Source organism: Aptenodytes patagonicus, chromosome 4 (genome assembly GCF_965638725.1).
Source record: "Aptenodytes patagonicus chromosome 4, bAptPat1.pri.cur, whole genome shotgun sequence".
Classification (NCBI taxonomy): Eukaryota; Metazoa; Chordata; class Aves; order Sphenisciformes; family Spheniscidae; genus Aptenodytes; species Aptenodytes patagonicus.
This window is the reverse complement of record NC_134952.1, coordinates 36,734,103-36,755,241: the sequence shown is the minus strand read 5'-3', so window position 1 is coordinate 36,755,241 and position 21,139 is coordinate 36,734,103. Positions and strand designations below refer to the sequence as shown.

At 43.2% G+C, this 21,139-nt stretch overlaps 1 protein-coding gene across 1 annotated transcript in view; it reads right to left on the bottom strand.

Moving 5' to 3' along the window:
- SORBS2 (sorbin and SH3 domain containing 2) overlaps window positions 1–20,455 on the bottom strand; it is a 263,818-nt gene extending 243,363 nt beyond the window's left edge. The window contains exon 1 of the mRNA XM_076336382.1: window positions 20,297–20,455. The gene's annotated coding sequence lies outside the window, so the exon portion shown is untranslated. The remainder of the gene's footprint in view (window positions 1–20,296) is intronic.
- Between the last annotated feature and the right edge of the window lie 684 nt (window positions 20,456–21,139).

Sequence of the window (21,139 nt, the reverse complement as noted above, 5' to 3'; positions counted from 1 at the left end):
TTCCAGTTGAGCTATGGCTTTCTTAACATTATGCTTACGTAGCCAGTATTTCCAAATTCCTCTTCTGCAGTATGTCCCTCCTCCTTCCTCAGTATACTTCTTGCACTGGTATTTAAGTTCCTGTTTAGCCAAACCAGTCTCCTGATGATCAGGATGGCCTGTTCCTGCACTTACACAGTCCTTAATTTGTCAACTTTTCCCAATGCCTTTGAGTTTCAGAGTTACCTCCCATGGTATCCCACCTACCAGTTTCCTGAATAAACTGAAGGTTGCTGGCCTGAAGTATAGTTAGAGTAATGCAGATTCCAGGATCAGGACTTTAGATAAGTCTAATGCAAAAGTCTAAGCGTTAATTTAAGCACATATAGTAAAGACCTGTATTTACAAGTTTGGTAATGGAACTAAGCTCCTGAATCATCAGTCTCATTTTCAAGGTGCTGAGTTGGATGACCACTTAAGTATCTCACCTGATTTCTCAAGGATGAAAAAAAATCTTCACTGACAGCCAAGCTATTCTAAGCTGGTAGCCTCTTCTATATCCAGATTTAGGCATACCAAGCAAGTAAGCATTTGAACGGCATTGCAGATTAACTCATACTTCTGTGGCTAGAAGCTTTGGATGAATTCTTTCATAGGATGTAGCACCTCAACATAGAACTTGCATGTCCACAATGTCTGGGGGTTCAGCTTCAGCAGTGAAGGCTGGGAACCCATTTAAGGCATTTATAATCCTATAAAGGATACAAGTGTTTAAAAAAAAAAAAAAAACACACAACAAAAAACCTCCAAAACCCCAATCAATCTAAAGCAACAAGCATGCTGAGAAGAAAGCTGCCCACAAGCAGCCAGCTGTGAGAAGAGTTGCACTTTATGCCCACAAAAGGATGAATTTTAACCATCTTTGAACAGAACCAGAATTTTAGGAAATTTACTTCCCCCCTCCACAATGAGTAAGTATGCCTCAGTATAAGTTATTTCTGCAGAATCCTTTATAATATATATATATACATAGTCAGCATAAGTACATAGCATAATGAGAATGCCCATGGCATTACATTTAAAGGAAAGTTGGCATTTTAATTCCAGAGAAAGATAAAGCTTTGCTATGCCAGACATCTAAAGAAAACCCATTGTAGTACAATTAAGATCTGATCAGCAGCTTGTGTATATGTGGGAGACTCATTTCAGAAAAATAGATGTTTTACAAGGCTATAGTCACTTTACAGCATGTGCCATAGGAAGTGAATGAAGGCTAAATACATGAAGCTATCCCAAGGAAGTGGTCCTTGTGAACTGGCAGAGATGGGAAGAAGAAAGTAAAAATATATAAAAAAAAAAATCCATCTCATTATTTCTTTATAAGCCCAGAAACAAGTGCCTGAAAGAATACAGACAAGAAAAGAAGCTTAACAAAGCTCACTAGAATGAAAGGAGATGGTTGACTGATGAAGATATTGCATTCTCGCTCTGAGGGGCAGGTTCAAAAAAATTGAGTCAAGACAATCACCCAGGAAAGTACTTTGTGGAATCCCAACCATACAGGAACAGCCTATGACCTGAAGAAGATGTATCTAGAAACACACATCCTTAAGAGGGCTATGAAACAATCACTTACTAGTTTTATAGAGTCTCTTTCATTAACAAGGAGAGAGGTATGTCAAGCTCTTTGCCTAAGCTCACCTACAATCTATCAGTCTTCTGAACTTTCCTGGAAGTAACTTCCCGTGAACCTTGGCCCCTTACCAAGAAGAGCATTTGAAGAAAAATGCAATTACAAAATTAAGTGCATTCGCTTTTCTACATAGTATTGGTACTTTTGTTTATTTTTTCCCCTTTGTTCTTCCAAAGAATTCATCTTCACCCTTAACATGTCCACCCTGGGGAATCAGTTTTCAGGCTCATGTATAACTTTGCTTAGTTTTATTTAAGATCAGGTTCTTCATTTTGCACAGTGCCAAAGGCACTTGGTCCTTAGAAAAAGTTGAACATTCCCCTAAGAAGAAAAGTATCAAGGATTTATTTAAAGAAAATGCTTTCCTTTCACATAAATATGTAGTTCAAAGTTACTTAATCTCAAGAAATTCCCTTCAAGCACTTCCCTTCTGAACTGTAAATCATTGATAACTTCTTTTCATTTGGTACAAAGAAAAAAAATAGAAAAGCTAAGATACTTGCCCAGTCCTTTTGCTATCTGATTGTCTCCAATATATATATATATATTCATATACTGGGGAAACTGAAATACTCAAAAGTGCTACAGAACAGCTGGAAAAACATCGAGACACTTTTTTTTATTTTACAATTAAAGATGTCTGAAGACAAGGAATTGAACATTTAGGTTTCACTATCTAATTCAGTTTGATAACTAATATCTAAGAATTAGGTTATTTGATATCCTGTCTATCTTGAACTCTTCCTACCTTTACTATCATCATGAGAAGTTCACTTTTTTTTTGTAGAGAATCCACAAATCAAAATACGTACAAAGCACAAAGTATTTGAACATGAGGAAATGGATAGATAGCAAAAGTAAAGCAAGGTAACAAAAAGGTGTGATCAGAGCATTGGCTGGGAAATAAACGGAATTGTCTGTGTTTAGCGGTTCAGCTGAGAACACATTATTTGCAGACTGCATACCTATATTTTAGAGAGAATACTTTAGTTTGGAAGCCTTTAAAAGAAAGTATGGCATCTGGAACTGGAAATCTGCTGTAGTGATTGGTGAGCTTCTGACATAAAAGGTGTTTTGACCAGTAACACAAGGTATAACCTGCATCCATTGAACTTCGGAGATGCCAGCACTGTGATAAGAATATGGAGTAGTTAGTTTAGACAATTATGGACGCAAGCAGTTAAGCAATTTATTCCTGCATATCATACACCCACAAAACAGATTAAATTAATTGTAGGCTTATTAGATTGTTCTACATCTTGGTTCTACAGCCTCAGTACTGCAGGTTTTGCTGTTTATACAAAGAATACTTCATTTCCTTATCTTTGCTCAGCTGTTCTATGAACCATTCACTTATTGGAGCCTCTACTGAGGCAACTGTAAGATACAAACCTAGATGAGCTTAGAAGATGCAATCATAGCAAGTTAACAAAGATCAGAACTCTGATTTGTCCCTGTCATTTCAGAACATGCCGTCAGTTTCTGTATTATACCTATGTTCACTACCCACAACCCCATGCTGTGGCACATGTGGACTGACTCAACATAATTAACCATATATCACATTTTATTTATGAACACTTACATTAAATACAATTGTTACTGCTTTCCAGTATTGCGACAACGAAACTATCAGAACAAGAAATGCCAGCCTCAGTTTAAGAGTACTGTATTAATTCAAATGCACTACACTTATCTGTGCTGATAGATGTGCTACAGACAGATGACGAAAGATGACATTCACTGAGAGAAAAAACACCCTGTAGCACTCCTGGTCAAATAAATTTCTGTGGATCTTTAGCTTCAGCTGATTGAATTGCCTTTTAAATTCTCCTGGAATAAAGAAAAGTATTCAAGATGCTAATACCTGCTTGCTCTTTATAACTCTGAACAACAATACTATGACAGTCCTCATGCCCCCACTCAACGTTACCATTGTGCATACTTAAAGCAGTCCACTTCCACAGAACTTCCATTTACATTACTGCAATCCACTGCATAATCACGATGATTCAACTCAGCCGTTAGTCTGCAGTTTACAGTCCCCCTTTCACCATTCCTTAAATACACTCATGTAGATCAGCAGTAAGACATGCCTTTTTGCACCAGCAGCAGTTTCTTTTTGATTCTGTTTATACATTTAAGTAAGTACCACTTGTCTCACAGCAATACACAAAACCAAGTTATAGAAGCAGCAGAAACAAGAAACTTCTGTGATTAGCCAGCTCTTCCAGCCTTATTTTAAATCCAGAGATAAAATAGTCAATGGAGAACAGTTAGCAATACATGTAATTTGGCCATTTGAAAAACTGATGGTTTACATAACAGACGTGCTTCCTTGAGATGCATCATTTAACCTAATGCATCAATACTACGGCAATCCCTGTAATTCTTCCATTTTGAATGAAGCATTCAATTGTAAAGAAAATATCAATACCTTGAAATGAGAACACTCCAGCACAGAAATGTTGCAGTCTGCTTGCCAGATACTGTATAGGGTTATAATACAGCATATGCTTGTACCCCTCCAGTGTTGCCCTTTCTTCTCTGATCTGCACAGTAGCCCTTACATAAGGCATTTACAACATGTGTGTTGCATTCATGCACAATGAAGAAGCATAATCAAATCTGTTACTTGTTGGGAAGCATCAAACCTTTACCTCCTTGCAAGTCTGACTGGATGGCTGCTGAGCTCACTGCCTCCACCTTACCCTTCAGCTGGGCTCAGTTATTTCCCCGGGGACACATTCAGAAAACTGACAGTTACAAGAACAGTAGCAGGTTAGCAAGAGCTGGTTTGGGGGAGGGGAAATTCCAAACCAAGAAAAGCCTCTCAAAAAAGGTTAATAGCTTTCCAAGCTTACATGTAGACTAAACAAGGACAGGCCTAATAAAATGAATAAGCTTCACAATAGCAAGCTTTGTGTTTATATTCTGAAAATACTGTAAGCTGTGTCTGCTTAAAACAATATTGAATGGTCAGGTGGTTTCCAGTTTTAAGGCATGTTAGCATAATCAGCCTTAAATTAAAACAGATGGGAATGACAGATATGTTAAGGTTATTAAGGACCTCTAGAGGATAGAGTTAAATAAGGTTACCTAATCCATCTTAGAAGGGTATTATGAATTGCATCACTTAAACAAGAATAACATTCTTGCATCTATTTTAGAGTTTACAAAACTAAATAAAATTACCAACACAATGTAACTAACGGCATGTACATAACGTGCATCTACTAGTCTCAGTTTTTGAGAGAAACAACCAGAATGTGTTTCCCGATGTTAACAGGCATTCATACAGATCTTTTAACAATAAAGATGATAATTCTCCTGATGTTGCAGTATGTAGTGAATGCCCACCAATAAGCACTATATATCAGCATATTATAAATCAGCATATTGTATCTACTTAGAGAGAGTGAGAATTCTGCCACTAAAAACCTTAAGTATTCTGGTGTAGACTTCTCAGAGGTTCCTCTAAACCAAACCCCAAAAAACCCAATCCTTTCAAAGCTTGCAACACATTGCTATTGGGCACCTGTGCAGAGTGTAATCCAAATTTAAGTGAATAATCTCATCTTCATACACGCAACAGCTATTAGCACACCTTTTAAGGGCTCACTCTTGCCACAGTAGCTATGATAAAAACATCTATGATAGCCATTAGTTGAGGTACACGACAAGTGGAGTAGGAACCAGGACTCAAGCCTCCACTCCTGTACTAATACCCTGTTTCTTGCCTGTGAAATATTTTTCAGCCCAGCAAAGCGTTCTCAACAAGCAGCCAAAACAGCTTATAGCCTGCTAGAGCATGGAATCATGAATGAAGCTGGAAACATGGTTAAGAGCCTCCTCACATTAGAGGGAGAAAACCCCAACCCACACGCACTAGGTAAATTCTTAGCACCAGGCTATCTTGCAAAGGCATCTTTATGCACCTTTCCCTATGGAAGACAACTGGATGTTTAGAAACTCAACCAGGTAGTACTGTTAAACATGCTTTCAGAACAGAGGTGCCAGAACCAGCTTCCAGGCAGAGAAAAAATTTCTGAATCCTGTTTGGGTTTTGGAGTGAATTGGTACTAATGTGCTAAGCCTTGCCAAAGCTACAATGCTTTCTCAGTATGTACAGAAGCCATATGATAACCTTTTTTAACCCTTCCCCCCTCCACTTTATAATCCCCAGACTAACAAATAACAGTTCCCAAGGTCAACTGAAGATCAAGTAACAGCTGAACTCTGGCTCCCAGAATCACTTTTCTGAATTTAGATGCCTATACTCAAATAAATCCTGTTTTGCAACCAGCTTGGAAATTATTTTCAAGGATTCCCAACATCAACGTGAAAGGTACATGGACAATTTAATCCAGTGGGAGAAGTAATATCTAAAGTTCTGTGCTTGTAAACATCAGTTTTGAAAGTGAGACTGAGGATCTTCAAAATTCTCCAATGTCTCCATTTTTGAAAGTAAATGACCCAACACCTACCTTTAATGTACAATTTACAAATAACTTTGACATCTTTACTACATTCGCTGCACTGGAAAACACAAAGTGACCAGGGATCAATTTGTTTACTTCCTTGCCTTTTTAAGATTAAGCAAAACATTTTACTCAACTACAAGTTACATTCAACTATTTAAAGAAATCTACAAAATTGAAATTTTCATTGTGCGTTTATGTATAACAAAGCTGTGTTAGGCCAACCATCACCAATTTAAAACTTTGGCTACATTTACTGCAGGGCACTGACAATAGCCGGGCACATTCTAACCATTCAGTAGGATTAAAAGTAACTGAACTGAAATCTAACAGCAGTACAATTCACTAAGACTAAATTCAATCAGCACTCAGAGGGAAGGGGGATTAGAATTAGCATTCTAAATCTGTGTTTGGTAGATTACATATACACTTTCTTTTCTATTCAGTAGAGAAAGTTGCAGTACAGAATATGAAATGGAATCTTCCCTAGTGATAAAACACATAATGCCAAAGCAAGTACATTAAGTGAAATTAAAATGCATAGCTCAGATAACATCAACATCTATAGAATCAGAAGAAAACGTTAGACTCACAGGTTCATTAGAGAGATCAAACATAAAGACAAAAGACCACCTTTATCTATAAAAATCCTACTATAAGAAAGAGCTAGTATATTCATCTCAGTACATTGCTACTTTCCATTATTCTAGTTGAAGATGTTTTTTGAGCAGTTTCACATATGCTAGAAGTTTTGGCACAGGTGTTCTCTGGGCATGACAGATATATACCAGTTTGCAAATATCCTAAGCTGACTGATAAGTGACTTCTGACAAGCTATGCCTGTCTTCCTCATGAAATTCCCTTAAACAAGAACAGTATCTTTCCTTAAACCTGCCCTGTACAAAAGGAATCTAAAAAGTTCCACAGAAAGCTATTTTTTTTAGAGCAATAGCTTGGAGAACAGCATGAAGAAGTGAAGAGGAGCCTGTAATCGTAACAGATTCTGGAAGCACACAGGAAACCTCTCAAGTTACAACAAATGCATAGCAGAAACAAGGAAGACCAGGTGCCACAATTAAATTTTCTTGGATTATTAAATCAAAATATCAACGTTAAAAACAAAGATCAGCTATTTCCCTTCACCAAATAGGTCAAGTTAATAACTGGGGTGCAATAACCCAGAAAGTCTTTACACCACCTTTACGGTGTGCTTTGGTTCATGTTTTCAGTGCAGCCATAAAACTAGAAACCAAGAGTGTCAAGTGTCTTATGATTCTAGCAGCTTTGGCAGGTAAAAAAATAATTGCTTCCAGTTAACGCAAGATTTATCATGTTAGCAGGTTGCCGAGTTGAAACAAGCATTCATCAAGTAAATGTTACAAATATTTAACACAGTAAAAATGAGGTAAATTTCCCCATTCCACTGTTTTTGTGGGCTCTACTCTTTTTTCCTTTAAAAATGTTACATGCTACTTGAAGGGCACTTGAAAAATACCAGCTAGTGTGTTAACAGGCTAAAAGCTAGCGGCATCAACATGCTGCTGCTATCCGAAGCATCAGTCCTACAGCAGACTCAATTCTGCATAGGAACTAGCCCTGTTTGCTGACCTGGAGCACTACCAGAGCTAGGAGGAAAAGAGGCAGTCGAACTTCAAGAAACCACAGACAGATTTATCTGCACAGATAATTAGTTGCCTAGAGGACAATTAGTTGCCTTTCTCAGCTGTAGCCTTCTCTTGCAAGCTCAGTCCCACAAACAAATTTGTTCTCCCATACCCTTAGGCTACTAAATACTGAGTTGTGTAGTTCTTAAAAGGCAAGCTCTTCTAAACAATTCTAACTTATTTTCATAGCACCTACCATTCAAAAAATTAAATAGCTACTGGAGCTAGCACCCTACTACTAAATACAGTGTTTCAATCATTATCCATAGGACCCAGCCTCAAGGTACACAATATACATAGCAGCCAGATTTCAGCACTGCTGGAATGCAAAGCCTTGAGCAGAGGTCTGTGTTAGTATCCTACAAGCAAAAGTGAACAACATCAGAAAAAACAGCAGCTATTTTGATGAATGAAGAAAAAGTACAAGTTTGAGATTAAAGAAAAAACCTAAGAGGTGCTCACATCCTCAGGGGGCTGCCATTTTCTCCGATCTGAGAGATTCTCATCAGCACATTCAAGTACAACATGTGGGCCTATGCAAGGCTACACTGTAGAAAGCAAAGTTGACAGATTTTAATCTCCATTAGAATCATAGAATCATAGAATCATTAAGGTTGGAAAAGACGTCTAAGATCATTGAGTCCAACCGTCAACCCAACACCACCATGCCCACTAAACCATGTCCCTAAGAGCCTCATCTGCGCGTCTTTTAAATACCTCCAGGGACGGTGACCCCACCACTTCCCTGGGCAGCCTGTTCCAATGTTTAACCACTCTTTCAGTAAAGACATTTTTCCTTACATCCAATCTAAACCTCCCCTGGCACAACTTGAGGTCATTTCCTCTCATCCTATCGCTAGTTACTGGGGAGAAGAGACCGACACCCACCTCGCTACAACCTCCTGTCAGGGAGTTGTAGAGAGCCATGAGGTCTCCCCTCAGCCTCCTTTTCTCCAGGCTAAACAACCCCAGTTCCCTCGGCCACTCCTCAGAAGACTTGTTCTCCAGACCCCTCACCAGCTCTGTTGCTCTTCCTTGGGCACGCTCCAGCACCTCAACGTCCTTCTTGTAGTGAGGGGCCCAAAACTGAACACAGTATTCGAGGTGCGGCCTCACCAGTGCCAAGTACAGGGGCACGATCACTTCCCTACTCCTGCTGGCCACACTATTTCTGATACAGGCCAGGATGCCATTGGCCTTCTTGGCCACACTGCCAGTTCATGTTCAGCCGGCTGTCGACCAACACCCCCAGGTCCTTTTCCGCCAGGCAGCTTTCCAGCCACTCTTCCCCAAGCCTGTAGCTCTGCATGGGGTTGCTGTGGCCAAAGTGCAGGACCTGGCACTTGGCCTTGTTGAACCTCATACAGTTGGCCTGGGCCCATCGATCCAGCCTGTCCAGGTCCCTCTGCAGAGCCTTCCTACCCTCGAGCAGATCAACACTCCCACCCAACTTGGTGTCATCTGCAAACTTACTGAGGGTGCACTCGATCCCCTCATCCAGATCATTGATAAAGATATTGAACAAGACCGGCCCCAAAACTGAGCCCTGGGGAACACCGCTCGTGACCGGCCGCCAACTGGATTGAACTCCATTCACCACAACACTCTGGGCCCGGCCGTCCAGCCAGTCTTTTACCCAGCGCAGAGTACACCTGTCTAAGCCGTGAGCCGCCAGCTCCTCTAGGAGAATGCTGTGGGAGACAGTGTCAAAGGCCTTACTGAAGTCCAGGTAGACCACATCCACAGCGTTTCCCTCATCCACTAGGCGGGTCACCTGGTCATAGAAGGAGATCAGGTTGGTCAAGCAGGATCTGCCTCTCATGAATCTGCTGGCTGGGCCTGATCCCCTGGTTGTCCCGCTCATGCCTTGTGAGCGCCCTCAAGATGAACTGCTCCATAATCTTCCCCGGCACCGAGGTCAGGCTGACAGGCCTGTAGTTCCCCAGATCCTCCTTCCGGCCCTTCTTGTAGATGGGCGTCACATTGGCAAGCCTCCAGTCATCCGGGACCTCCCCCGTTAACCAGGACTGCTGATAAATGATGGAGAGCAGCTTGGCGAGCACCTCTGCCAGCTCCCTTGGCATTCTCGGGTGGATCCCATCCGGCCCCATAGACTTGTGAACGTCCAGGTGGCGTAGCAGGTCGTTAACTGCTTCCTCTTGGATTATGGGGGGTTCATCCTGCTCGCCGCCCCTGTCTTCCAGCTCAGGGGGCCGAGTACCCTGAGGATAACTGGTCTGCCTGTTAAAGACTGAGGCAAAGAAGGCATTGAGTACCTCAGCCTTTTCCTCATCCTCGGTGACAATGTTCCCCCTTGCATCCAATAAAGGATGGAGATTCTCCTTGGCTCTCTTCTTGTCATTAATATAGTTGTAAAAACATTTTTTGTTGTCTTTAACGACAGCGGCCAGATTGGGTTCTAGCTGGGCTTTTCCCTTTCTCATTTCCTCTCTGCATGACCTAACGAGATCCCTGTACTCTTCTTGAGTCACCTGCCCCTTCTTCCACAAGCGGTAAACTCTCCTTTTTTTCCTGAGTCCCAGCAAGAGCTCCCCGTTCAGCCAGGCCGGTCGTCTTCCCCGCCCATTCTTCTTACGGCGTACAGGGACAGCCTGCTCCTGCGCCTTTAAGACTTCCTTCTTGAAGATCGTCCAGCCTTCCTGGACCCCTTTGCCCTTCAGGACTGTCTCCCAAGGGACTCTCTCAACCAGCGTCCTGAACAGGCCAAAGTCCACCCTCCGGAAGTCCATGGTTGCGGTTTTGCTGGCCCCCCTCCTTACTTCACTGAGAATCAAGAATTCCACCATTTCATGATCGCTAAGCCCAAGACAGCCTCCGACCACCACATCTCCCACCAGTCCCTCTCTGTTTGTAAACAGCAGGTCGAGCGAGGCACCTCCCCTGGTAGGCTCACTTACCAGCGGTGTCAGGAAGTTGTCTTCCACACACTCCAGGAACCTCCTAGACTGCTTCCTCTCTGCCGTGTTGTATTTCCAGCAGACGTCGGGGAAGTTGAAGTCCCCCACGAGAACAAGGGCTAGCGATTGAGAGACTTCTGCCAGCCGCTTGTAGAACGTTTCATCCTCCCCTTCATCCTGGTTGGGTGGTCTATAACAGACTCCCAGCAGGATATCATCTGCCTCGTTGGCCTTCCCCCTCATCCTTACCCATAAACACTCGACCGTATCATCATCACAATCGTTGAGCTCTAGACAATCAAAACACTCCCTAACATACAGAGCCACCCCCCTGCCTCTCCTTCCTCGCCTGTCCCTTCTGAAGAGTTTATAGACATCCATTGCAGCACTCCAATTGTGAGAGCTGCCCCACCATGTTTCTGTGATGGCGACTAAGTCATATCTCTCCCGCTGCACAATGGCTTCCAGCTCCTCCTGTTTGCCGCCCATGCTGCGTGCATTGGTGTAGATGCACTTGAGCTGGGCTATCGATTTCGCCCCCGGCATCGGCACGCCACCCCTAGGCTCATCTCTAGTGAGCCTGGTTTTATCCCCTTCCCCCTTCAAACCTAGTTTAAAGCCCCCTCGATGAGCCCTGCCAATTCATGAGCCATGATCCTTTTCCCCCCGTGAGACAGCTGAACTCCATCTGTCGCCAGCAGGCCCGGTGCTGTGTAAACCTCCCCATGATCAAAAAAGCCAAAATTCCTCCGATGGCACCAGCCCCTGAGCCACGTGTTGATCAGGTGTGTTTTCCTGTTCCTTTCAGTATCCTTCCCTGCCACTGTAGGGATAGAGGAAAACACTACCTGTGCTCCCGATCCTTCAACCAATCACCCCAGTGACCCGAAGTCCCTTTTGATCGCTTCAGGACTTCTCTCTGGAACCTCATCACTGCCAGCCTGTATAACCAACAGTGGGTAGTAGTCGGAAGGCCGTACCAGACCAGGGAGTTTCCTAGTAATGTCTCTGACCCGGGCCCCAGGGAGGCAGCAGACTTCCCTGTGGGATGGGTCCAGTCGGCATATTGGGCCCTCTGTTCCCCTCAGAAGGGAATCGCCTATGACAATTACTCTCCTTTTTTTTCTTAGCAGAGGCAGTCATAATGCCTCTTAAAAAAGCTTAAGAGCACAACATCCATGTATTTTATCTAATATGTCAGGGTTTTACAAAGTCACAATAAAGAGGTCTTTCAGAGCCTACCAGCCAATTTGGAAGGTTACTAGGGAATTATGATAACATTAAATATATTTGAGTTTATATTGGCAATAACACACTGGTTTGAATAACATTATTGTGCAAGCTTCCAGTTGTTCATGATATCCCACCACTTACTATTAGTCACAGCTGAGTACTGTAAGGCACAAGGCAAGCAGTTGTCTAGGGCTGAAAAAGCACCAATATTTCCACTGCCTACTTCAAATTTGACAGAGCCTTGGAAGGACTGGCAAGCTGTTGTTGTCTCCTAGAGGAGAAGGAGAAAAAAGTCCGGAAGAGAAAGTTACACAAAAAAGTTACACTGTGTCCTGCCTCAGAAGCATCTTTACCTCTCAATTCACCTGGCAGAAGCACCAGACCTGACACTTGCTCTCCTTCCAGCTTTGCTTCTGCTACATCAGCTTTCCCTTATCACCGAGAAGCTTTGGGGTCACTCTAGATAAAAATGCTCTGGCGTTAACAAGGAATGTAACTGCATAGTGAGTAACTACAGGAACAGCAGATAAGCCTACTTGTAGCACTTCATCCCAGTTAAGAACACCTTGGTAGTAAGTCAGCCAAGGCTTGTGGCCAGTTGTGTTGAAATACCATTTTATACTACAAAAGACACTTGGCATTTCTCTCACCCAGAACTGTATTTCCTAACTTAAGAGCAGGAACGTTGTTCCATCTCTTCTCTCCCCAACAATGTCTTAAATGGGAAGTTCCTAGGAGACAACTGATGTTCAAGAGAAGGGATTAATGAAAGAGTATATTAGAAAGAATTAGTTGTCATGTTTAGTTACATTGTTAAACAGAAGTGGACTACCGGTCTGCTTCTGTCTCCATCTTTACCTGTCAGCAGAAACTATGGCAGATTCCAAGACTTAACAGTAACTGCTTATCCCATCACATCTAATTTGGAATTATTTTACCACTGTAGTTTTAATCCTTGCTGTCTCCAATCCTCACTGTGGGTTGTACTAAGACAATTGTAACTCCAAGGCTGTACTCCCAAGAAGCGCAAAGCATGCAGCTAACTCACTTTGTTACAGCAGTATGACTGAATCAGTATTCCCAGAGAAGAGTTAGAGAATCTTCAGTTAAGCCACATGCACCTAGAAATATCTGAAAATACCTATTCTAAGTGCTACTACAGAGGCTTTTTACTTGTCAGTTGGTTTTTGAAAGGTCACTTTTACATTACTTGCAGTAGATGCGGTTGTAACTATAATTTGGTTTGGCATCTAGTTGGTATTTGATTGGCTTGATATTTTTACACATACACTACACTTGGAAATCTGCACTGAAACAGTTCACTGTTTCCTCAAAAATGAAAGTATTAAAGATGTAAGACTTTCCCCAGAAATTCAAGAACAGTTCTGTACCTCTGCCAAAGCTGATAGTTTCCATGAAAAGCAAACTCCCTTCTAGCCTTATGCCAATAAGATTGTGCAAATAACTCCAGCTCATTCTCTACTCCACTAGGATTTAACTACTTCATAATAAATGGGCTACACTCTAACTCTTGTTCCTTGCCCAGCAGCACTAGGCAGAGGAGTTATGCTGAGATCAGTCTGGATGGCTAACTTCTGCCCTAACTTATGAGCCAAGGATAGCTCACATTTTCACTAACTTGCCACAGCAAGAGTGTTAGTACTTTGCTAGTTTTCCCTCACTTTTGTTACAGGCATCACAAATGCATAAAACATTCTCTCAACTACTCAATATCCACAGGCACTAAAAGCACTTTACTAGCAATAATCAGCTAGTTTTTAAAACACATTTGCCACAGAATATACAGCTAGTTCATAGTGGCAAAATTAAACTCTATCTACAGATGCTTTATCCAGGGTTAAGTCAACTGTAGTTCTTACTACAACTTTGACTATTTATTGACGGATTACAGTGATTTTATCTGTACTAAATTCTTAATAGTGTGAAGGCTAGTCTTGTTCTGTCCAATATTTTTTTCTTCAGTATTTGGATTGCTCTATTTTGGTAAGCATCCGATTAGCGGTATTTTATTTGACTCTGCTGTCTTTAACCTAATATTATGACAGCAATAAAAGGCTTGGAAAAAGTCTAGAAGAGATACTAAAGTAGTTCTTGTCCTTAGTAGTAAGCATACAAGCCATGCTTGTTTTTTTTTTTAAAAAAAAGGACATCTTGACTATGTTCTCAACTCAGCTCAAAGCTTGTATCACTAATTCAATTCAGCACTGAAATGAAAACTCACAGAAATAATTTCTTAATGACTGACTTCAATAAAGGATTTGAAAGTTAAGTAGGTGACAAATTACCAGGGCAAGCAAATTAAAAACTTAATATGGTATACATTTAATTCTTCATTCTTAAAGGCTTTTCTCCTGCTGAGGAAAAATAAGACTCTATTCAAGCTCATCAGCAACATAATTAAGAAGGTGTGGTAAAAAACCAAGGTAAAATCACACAGCTGCGTAACTTGAAATATCAGGAAATAGGAGGAAAATGGGCAGAAACAAGTTTGCCTCATTCACACCACAGAATTCACTTTTAGCAACAGCAAAAGTTACATTTTTAATCACATCTACCATTCAGTCACAAGGTCCAGAGTTTTTATGGTTTGAAAGCAAGCTTTCATAGCTATTAGTGCTCTGGAACTTGTGCACTATTAGGCGGATATTACAGTGAACAGTTGAACTCATTTCCACAAGGAACAAATATTGCCAAGTTAAATGCTCTACTTTATGGTAGACTAGAACAGGTGCTCTATGTTAACACTGTAGCAACACCCACAAAGTTCTCCCTGAGAAATTCAGTTTTGCTAGGAGTTGTTTCACCTTTCCTTAAAGATACCAATAGTTCACTTCCCTCATTTTGCAGAAAGTAAAGGATACAGTTAGATTATAGAAATTGGTTTCGCCCTTTATCTCAAACAATAGCTGTATGCTATCTTTCTCCATATTTAAGTTTCTCATAATCTTAGCCCCTCATATCGCTATTAGATTCAAACTTTTAAGAAAAGGATAAAAAGTTAGAAAATTAATGGTTTCTAACAGAAGCCAAAGTTTTAGCCTTGGCACGTGACTGCTAAAGAAACAGTCAAAAAGTTGACAAGAGGAAACAAGCTATAAAGTGAAGCAGTGTTGGAACCTTTCCATGAAGTAAGATAAAGTACTCTCCAAAACAAGCCTTTACTGTCTATCCCGATTGCTTCCTTATAGCTATTATCATACCTAGTAAAACAACAGTTTAGTAACAGTCATCAAGGAGCTACTCATTCCACTCTGAAGTTCTCAGGCCTATATTGAAAGTTTTTAAGGGGGAGGTGTGACACATTAAGAATTAATCATTAGCACCCCAAGAAGAGCTGAGAATAAACAGTTGCATCACTTTTGCTTTTTGTAACTACAATTATTTTGCAATTGCACACATAGAAAGAAACAACAACAAAGCCCTACATAACTATTTTGAATTCAAGCAGCTCCTCAATGTCTTCAACAATTTGGGCATTAAGATTGGGGACCAAACATGAAAAAAACATGAAAAATAGCTGTTCATTTAAGTCAACAGTTTGGTTTTTTAATTATGATTTTAAATTAGATCAAAGCTACAGTCGTAGGGCTGTAAGATTAAGGTAGCTGTAAGAAGCATCTTTCCAACAACCATAAACAGTTTTTTACCAGAAATAGTTAGTCTCCCTTTTCATATGCAAAAAAAAAAAAGGGGGGAGAGAAAAAAAACCCAACCCAAACCATTTTTAAGTAAAACCACTACAGACTCCTGTACCTTTTGCTGCCATACTGTACTAAACATAAAATGCCTTACACAATTAAAACCACATCATATGCCAGCAAAAGCTCCCCGAGGCTTGGGCAGCTGTGAAGAAGCCCACCAGAAGATGGGCAACAGCCAGCACGTGCTTCATAACGGCCATTTATATCAGCACGTAATCTCGCAAGAAGAGAGCCATGGAGGCGGGATGCGGGGGGGGGGGAGGCTGGCTCTAAAAGGGCAGGCGATGGTTTGCGTGCCTACTCCTGTGAGGGTGGCAGCTGTGGGGTTGTGAGTCTGTGTGCTGTGGCCGGCTGTCCTCTCAGAAGCTTAGGGGGACAGTCAAGCCCCACACAGAGGTACTTGTTACAGGAAAGGAGCTGGGAGCAGGTGGTGGGACTGCTATTTGGGGCTGAGCACAGTACCGTTGTCAAAGGCTTTGCTGAGGGTTGCAATCTGTTAGGAGGGAGGCTTGTTGGGGGGGTGTGGGTGATGGGGGGGAGTGAGGGTGTGACATAGAGCTGGAAGCATATGACGCTGTTTGCAACCTGAATGCCTTCTGTATGGCAACTGTCTGGGTGGCACAGGGCCTTCTGGAAAGCACCTCAAGGCATGAGGAGCCTTCATAGAAGTGGTAGATGATTTTAAGGGTGGTGCTGGCAGAAAGAGTGTGCAATAGGGGTGGTGTGCATGAGCAAAGGCCCTCGCTGTGGGAGATGTTGGTGTGGGCTTGTGGCTCTGTGAGAAGCTATCCTTGGTAGTGGTGGGTGGGGTGAGCACCTGTGTCTGATCCTGCTTGCTGGGGGTGGGTGGGAAAGTGTGAGGCTCTTGCCTGGCTAAATGAAGTACTTTCAGAAGGTCTTGTAATAATGCAAGAAGGGAACCTCTTGTGGAGGGGAGCTATGCCCCAGCTTGGTGGCTGCTTAGAGCTCTGCCTCTGCTAGGGAAGTGGCAGAGTTGTATTTGTGTGAGTTTATATTCCTGACAGGAGGATACAGGATTGCTTGTGAAGCCTGCAGCTGGGCCCATGGGAAGGGACTGGGTGTGGGGTGATATGGGGGGAGGCTCTCCTTATAGAGGGTCAGATGCATGCGGGCATCTCCTGTATGCTGTGAAGGTGGTGGGGTAGAGGGAGTGTGTAGTGGGAGTGGTGTTCACAAACAGTATGCCTTGCATTTAGGAGGTGTCTCGGCAGCTAGGATCCTTACAAAAAGGGCCCCTTGGCAGGGGGAGCCTTTCCCAGGAGTGGTAATCAACTTTGAGAGTGGTCCTGGCAGAAACAGTGTGATGCAGGGCCTGTGTTCTTGAGCTAAGGTCCTCTTGTTGGGAGGCATTGGTGTGGGCATCTGTTATGGGAGAAGGGAACCCTGAGGGTGGAAGGTGTTACCTGGGGTGGAGAGTTGTGTGTGGCCTGAGTTTGCCGTGGGGGTGGCAGGAGGGTGTGATGGCATTCACAATTGAAGTAAACTGTGGAGTTACAGAAATATGAAAAGGGAATGGAGAAACGGAGTCCTGTCCAGGAGTGGTGGGTGTGTGAGGGTGATACAAGAGGCAGGAGTGTGCAGTGGTGACAGAAGCTTGTAAAGTGTTGGGGTTGTAGGTGGAGGAAATCTCTGCAAGCAGTGGCGTACACCTGTGCACAGCTTCCATGTGCTGTGGAAGGTGCAGGGTTATGCAATGGCAGTCTAAATTAAGTGCTTCAAGTCTAGCGGGGCATATAGTCTGGTGAAAAGGAACTTGTGGGGGAGCAGTGTCTTGCTGGACAGAGACATGCTTAATACATAGTTCGATTGCTGTGGAGGTGGCAGGAGTGTCTAAATCCCTTTTGTGCAAAAGGGGCTCATGGTCTTTTTAAGAGGAACCCTCCTGGGTAGGGTATAGCCTCCCCAGAGAGGGAAAGTGCCTGTGTGCAGCTTTTGTATGCTGTGAAGATGACACGAACAGGAGTGTGTGGTGGCAATGACCTTTATGAGCTTAAATGCCTTGTCTTTGAGGGGAGCTTACAGTCTAGGGAAAAGTGATGTGCAGTGGGGGTGAGGGAGAATCCTTCTTAAGGATTGGCAGATGCGTGTATGGGTGTCACAGGTGGAAAGAGAGTGTGGTGGTATTAGTAAGATAAGGGACTAGTTTTTGGGAAGGCTTGCACTTTTGTGAGAAGTGAACTGCTAGTGAGGAGTGCAGCCTTGCCCAAAAGTGGCGTATGCTTGTGAGCAGTTTCCAGTTGCTGTGGGACCAGTAGGAGTGTGGCTGCAGTAGTGTTCAGAGGCTGTGTCTCCTGTTTGAAGCAGACTTGTGGGATTGTGGAGAAAGTACCCACTGGAAGATGATGAGGAAGCTTTGCACGGGAAGGGTGCACACTGTTATATGCCTTCCATTGGTGGGGGGGTGTAGAGCAGAGGGTATGATGGTGTTTCCAAGTGAAGTTCCTCAAGTTTGAGAGGATTAGCCTCCCAAGATAGGAACTGCTTGGGGGATGGGGAAAGCCTTGCCCAGGAACGGCAGATGCCTGCGTGTCTTCCATGTGCTGTGAGGGTGATGGGGTTGGCAGGAGCATGCAATTACATTTGCAGGCTGAATGTCCCATGTTTGGGTGGCCTCATGTCAGCAGAAGGAGCCTGTTGCAGGGGTTGGAGCCTTACCTGGGGTGGGGGGCAGAAGCCTGTGTGCTGCTGCCATTTGTGGAAGCGGCAGGAGTTTGGCTGCAATGATGTTTGTGAACTAAATAGTGTTTGTATGGGCTTGTATTGTAAAAGTGTCCACTGCAGAAGAGATTAGCCTCCTCAAGGAGGGGCAGATGCCTGTGTGAGTTTTACATGGTCTCTGAGGGCAGCAGAGCTGGCAGGAATGTTCAGTGCTAATGGTGTTTACTAGCAAAGTGCCTTTATGAGAGGCATTTTGGTGGGTTTGCAGTCTCTGGAAAAGGGATTGGGGGTGGGGTGGAGATTTGCCCAGAAGGAGCAGATGCCTTTGAGGGTGGCATGGTGAGGGGTGCTGTGACAGCACAGGTTCATGGGCTGAGGTATTCAGGCAGGCTTGCAGTCTTGTGAGAAGGGAGTTGTTGGGGGGAGGGCAGCCTTCTGTAAGACTCGTACATGCATGTGTGCAGCTTCCATATGGTGTGAGGGTGGCAGGAGAATGCAGTGATGATATTCATGAGCTGAGTGCCTCACGTTTGGGTGGGCTTGTCTTCCAAGACAGGACCTGTTGTGTGGCGAGTCCTCACCCATGAGCTAAGTGACTCATGTTTGAGCAGGCTTGTAATATTGTGAAAAGCGGTCCTTTGGTTGGGGGGTAGCCACCCCTAGGTGGGGCAGAAGCCTGTATGTAGCTTCCATGTTCTGTGAAGGTGACATAGGTGGCAGAAATGTGTGCATCACTGGCACTGAGAAGCAAAGGGCATGGTGTTTGTGGGAGCTCATACTCTCAACAGGGGACCATCTGTCAAGGGCCAAATCTTTCCCTAGGAACAGTAGATCTCTGAGAGAGAGAGGAGGGAATCCAGAGCATGCAGTGGCAGTGGTGTTTACAAGCAGGGTGCTTTATGTCCAATTGTGTTTGAAGTTTTTTCTGAGAAGGAAACCATTGGGGGAGATCCTTGTCCAGGTGTGAATGCCAGTGCACAGCTTCCACTTGCTGAGTCCATGGTGTGGTAGCAACAGTGTTCATAAACTTGAATGCTTTCTCTTTGAGCAGGCTTGTAGCCCTATGAAAAGGCGCCCTCAAGTGGGGGGAGCATCCTCAAGGAAGGGCTGGGGATGTGTGGGGATGAGCCTTGTCTAGGAGTGGCAGGGGATTGTGAGGTGAGATACGGGGGGCAAGAGCTTGCTATGGTGATGGCATCATGAGCAAAGCGAAGCCTGTTTGGGCAGGCTTGTAGCTATGCAAAAAGGCATGTTCTGTGGGGCAAGAAGAAAGCCTTGTCCTGGAGTGACCACTGGCTTTGGGCAACTTCCATTTGCTGTGGGGGCCTTGTAGGCAGCAGGAGTGTGATGAGTGCAGTGATTTATGTTTGAGGGGGTCATCTTGAAAAAAGGCCATTCCAGCAAGTGGGGGTGGGTAGTGGATGGACCCTTGCCTGTGAGTGGCAGATGCCTGCAATGTTGGCATAAGCTGCAGGAGGGATGACTTGAACTTCTGTGTTTGACCTTTCTAAGGGGTAGTTAAGTTTCCACCTACCTTTCCCACATTTTAGGCTTATTTACAGGGAGAAGTAAAGCAAGCAACAACCTTAGCAACGGTTAACATCCCACGTTATCTTACCCTCTATGGGCTTTTTCAGTGCTGCTTTTCTTAGCTGCCTCTTAGACTGAGGCACCTTTCTCTGTAGCCTTCCACCCACTTGAGCCCTTCTTTAAAACAAGATCACAGCAAATTACTGTAGCCTGCCTCAGGCTTTAGCTTTTACATTGACTATTCTTTTCTGACTCCCTGCTTTAGAACACCTGTTTTTACGACTATTACACTTTGATTTGTCATTTCTCTTTCCCATCCTTCTCTACTTTATTACTACCTAGCAGAGGCACAAGTTCCACATTGTCCAGCCGTCTTGCATCCCCTCTCAGCACCTACCTGTTTCCAGTCTCTTCAACTCAGCAGGGATTTCCTTTTGCTGTTGCCTTTATGCCACATCCAGATGGAACCAGGAGGATGAACTTGAGCAGTTAGGCTTTTGCAAGCTGATTCTCTGAAGCTGCAAGTCCTTGTGGTGCCTGGAAGGCTCTACTGTTGTACTGTGGCTGGCTGTAATTCCCAGTTTAAGAATCCCTGACTTTGTTCTGTCTAATGCTGGTGGTCTTTCTAGAATTTGGATTGAGGTTAGTCTGGATTATAATTTAACTTGATTGGTATGAAACTACTTTCATTCCAAATATTGCCCACTGTGCCAAGCACACTGTTATACTTGGGATATTCACAGTCAGGGCAAAGGTGACTGATTAATGTCCAAATTTTTGTTTGCTGTAGAGGAAAGAGGTGGTGGGCAAAAGTTGAAATGAAGAGAAGGGGAATTCTGACAATAAGTGTGGTACTCTAACACCTAAATCCTCTTTACTTGAAATGTAGGTTATAGGTTCATCCTTCTGAAAACCTCCTAAAAATAATAGCACTGGAGGAATTGTTACGAATTATCTTTATGCTGAAAGCTGCAATTCATAATTGTATGGATTTATTGGTTTTGAAAGATACTGTGTATGCTGTTATAACAGTTAATGTAAAACAATATTTTAAGGTAATTTTCATGGCTGTTTAGAATTCTTAGACGTAATTACAAAAGTATGCTGCAGCAACAGGTAAGGATGTGATCTGTCTACAGTTACAGTCACTGATTTTTAAGAAATTAGTTTCAGTGTTCTTGTCTTCACAGTACTGTTTTGAAGACTTCTCTCAGCTATGCTTTTACTCAGCTATGCTGGG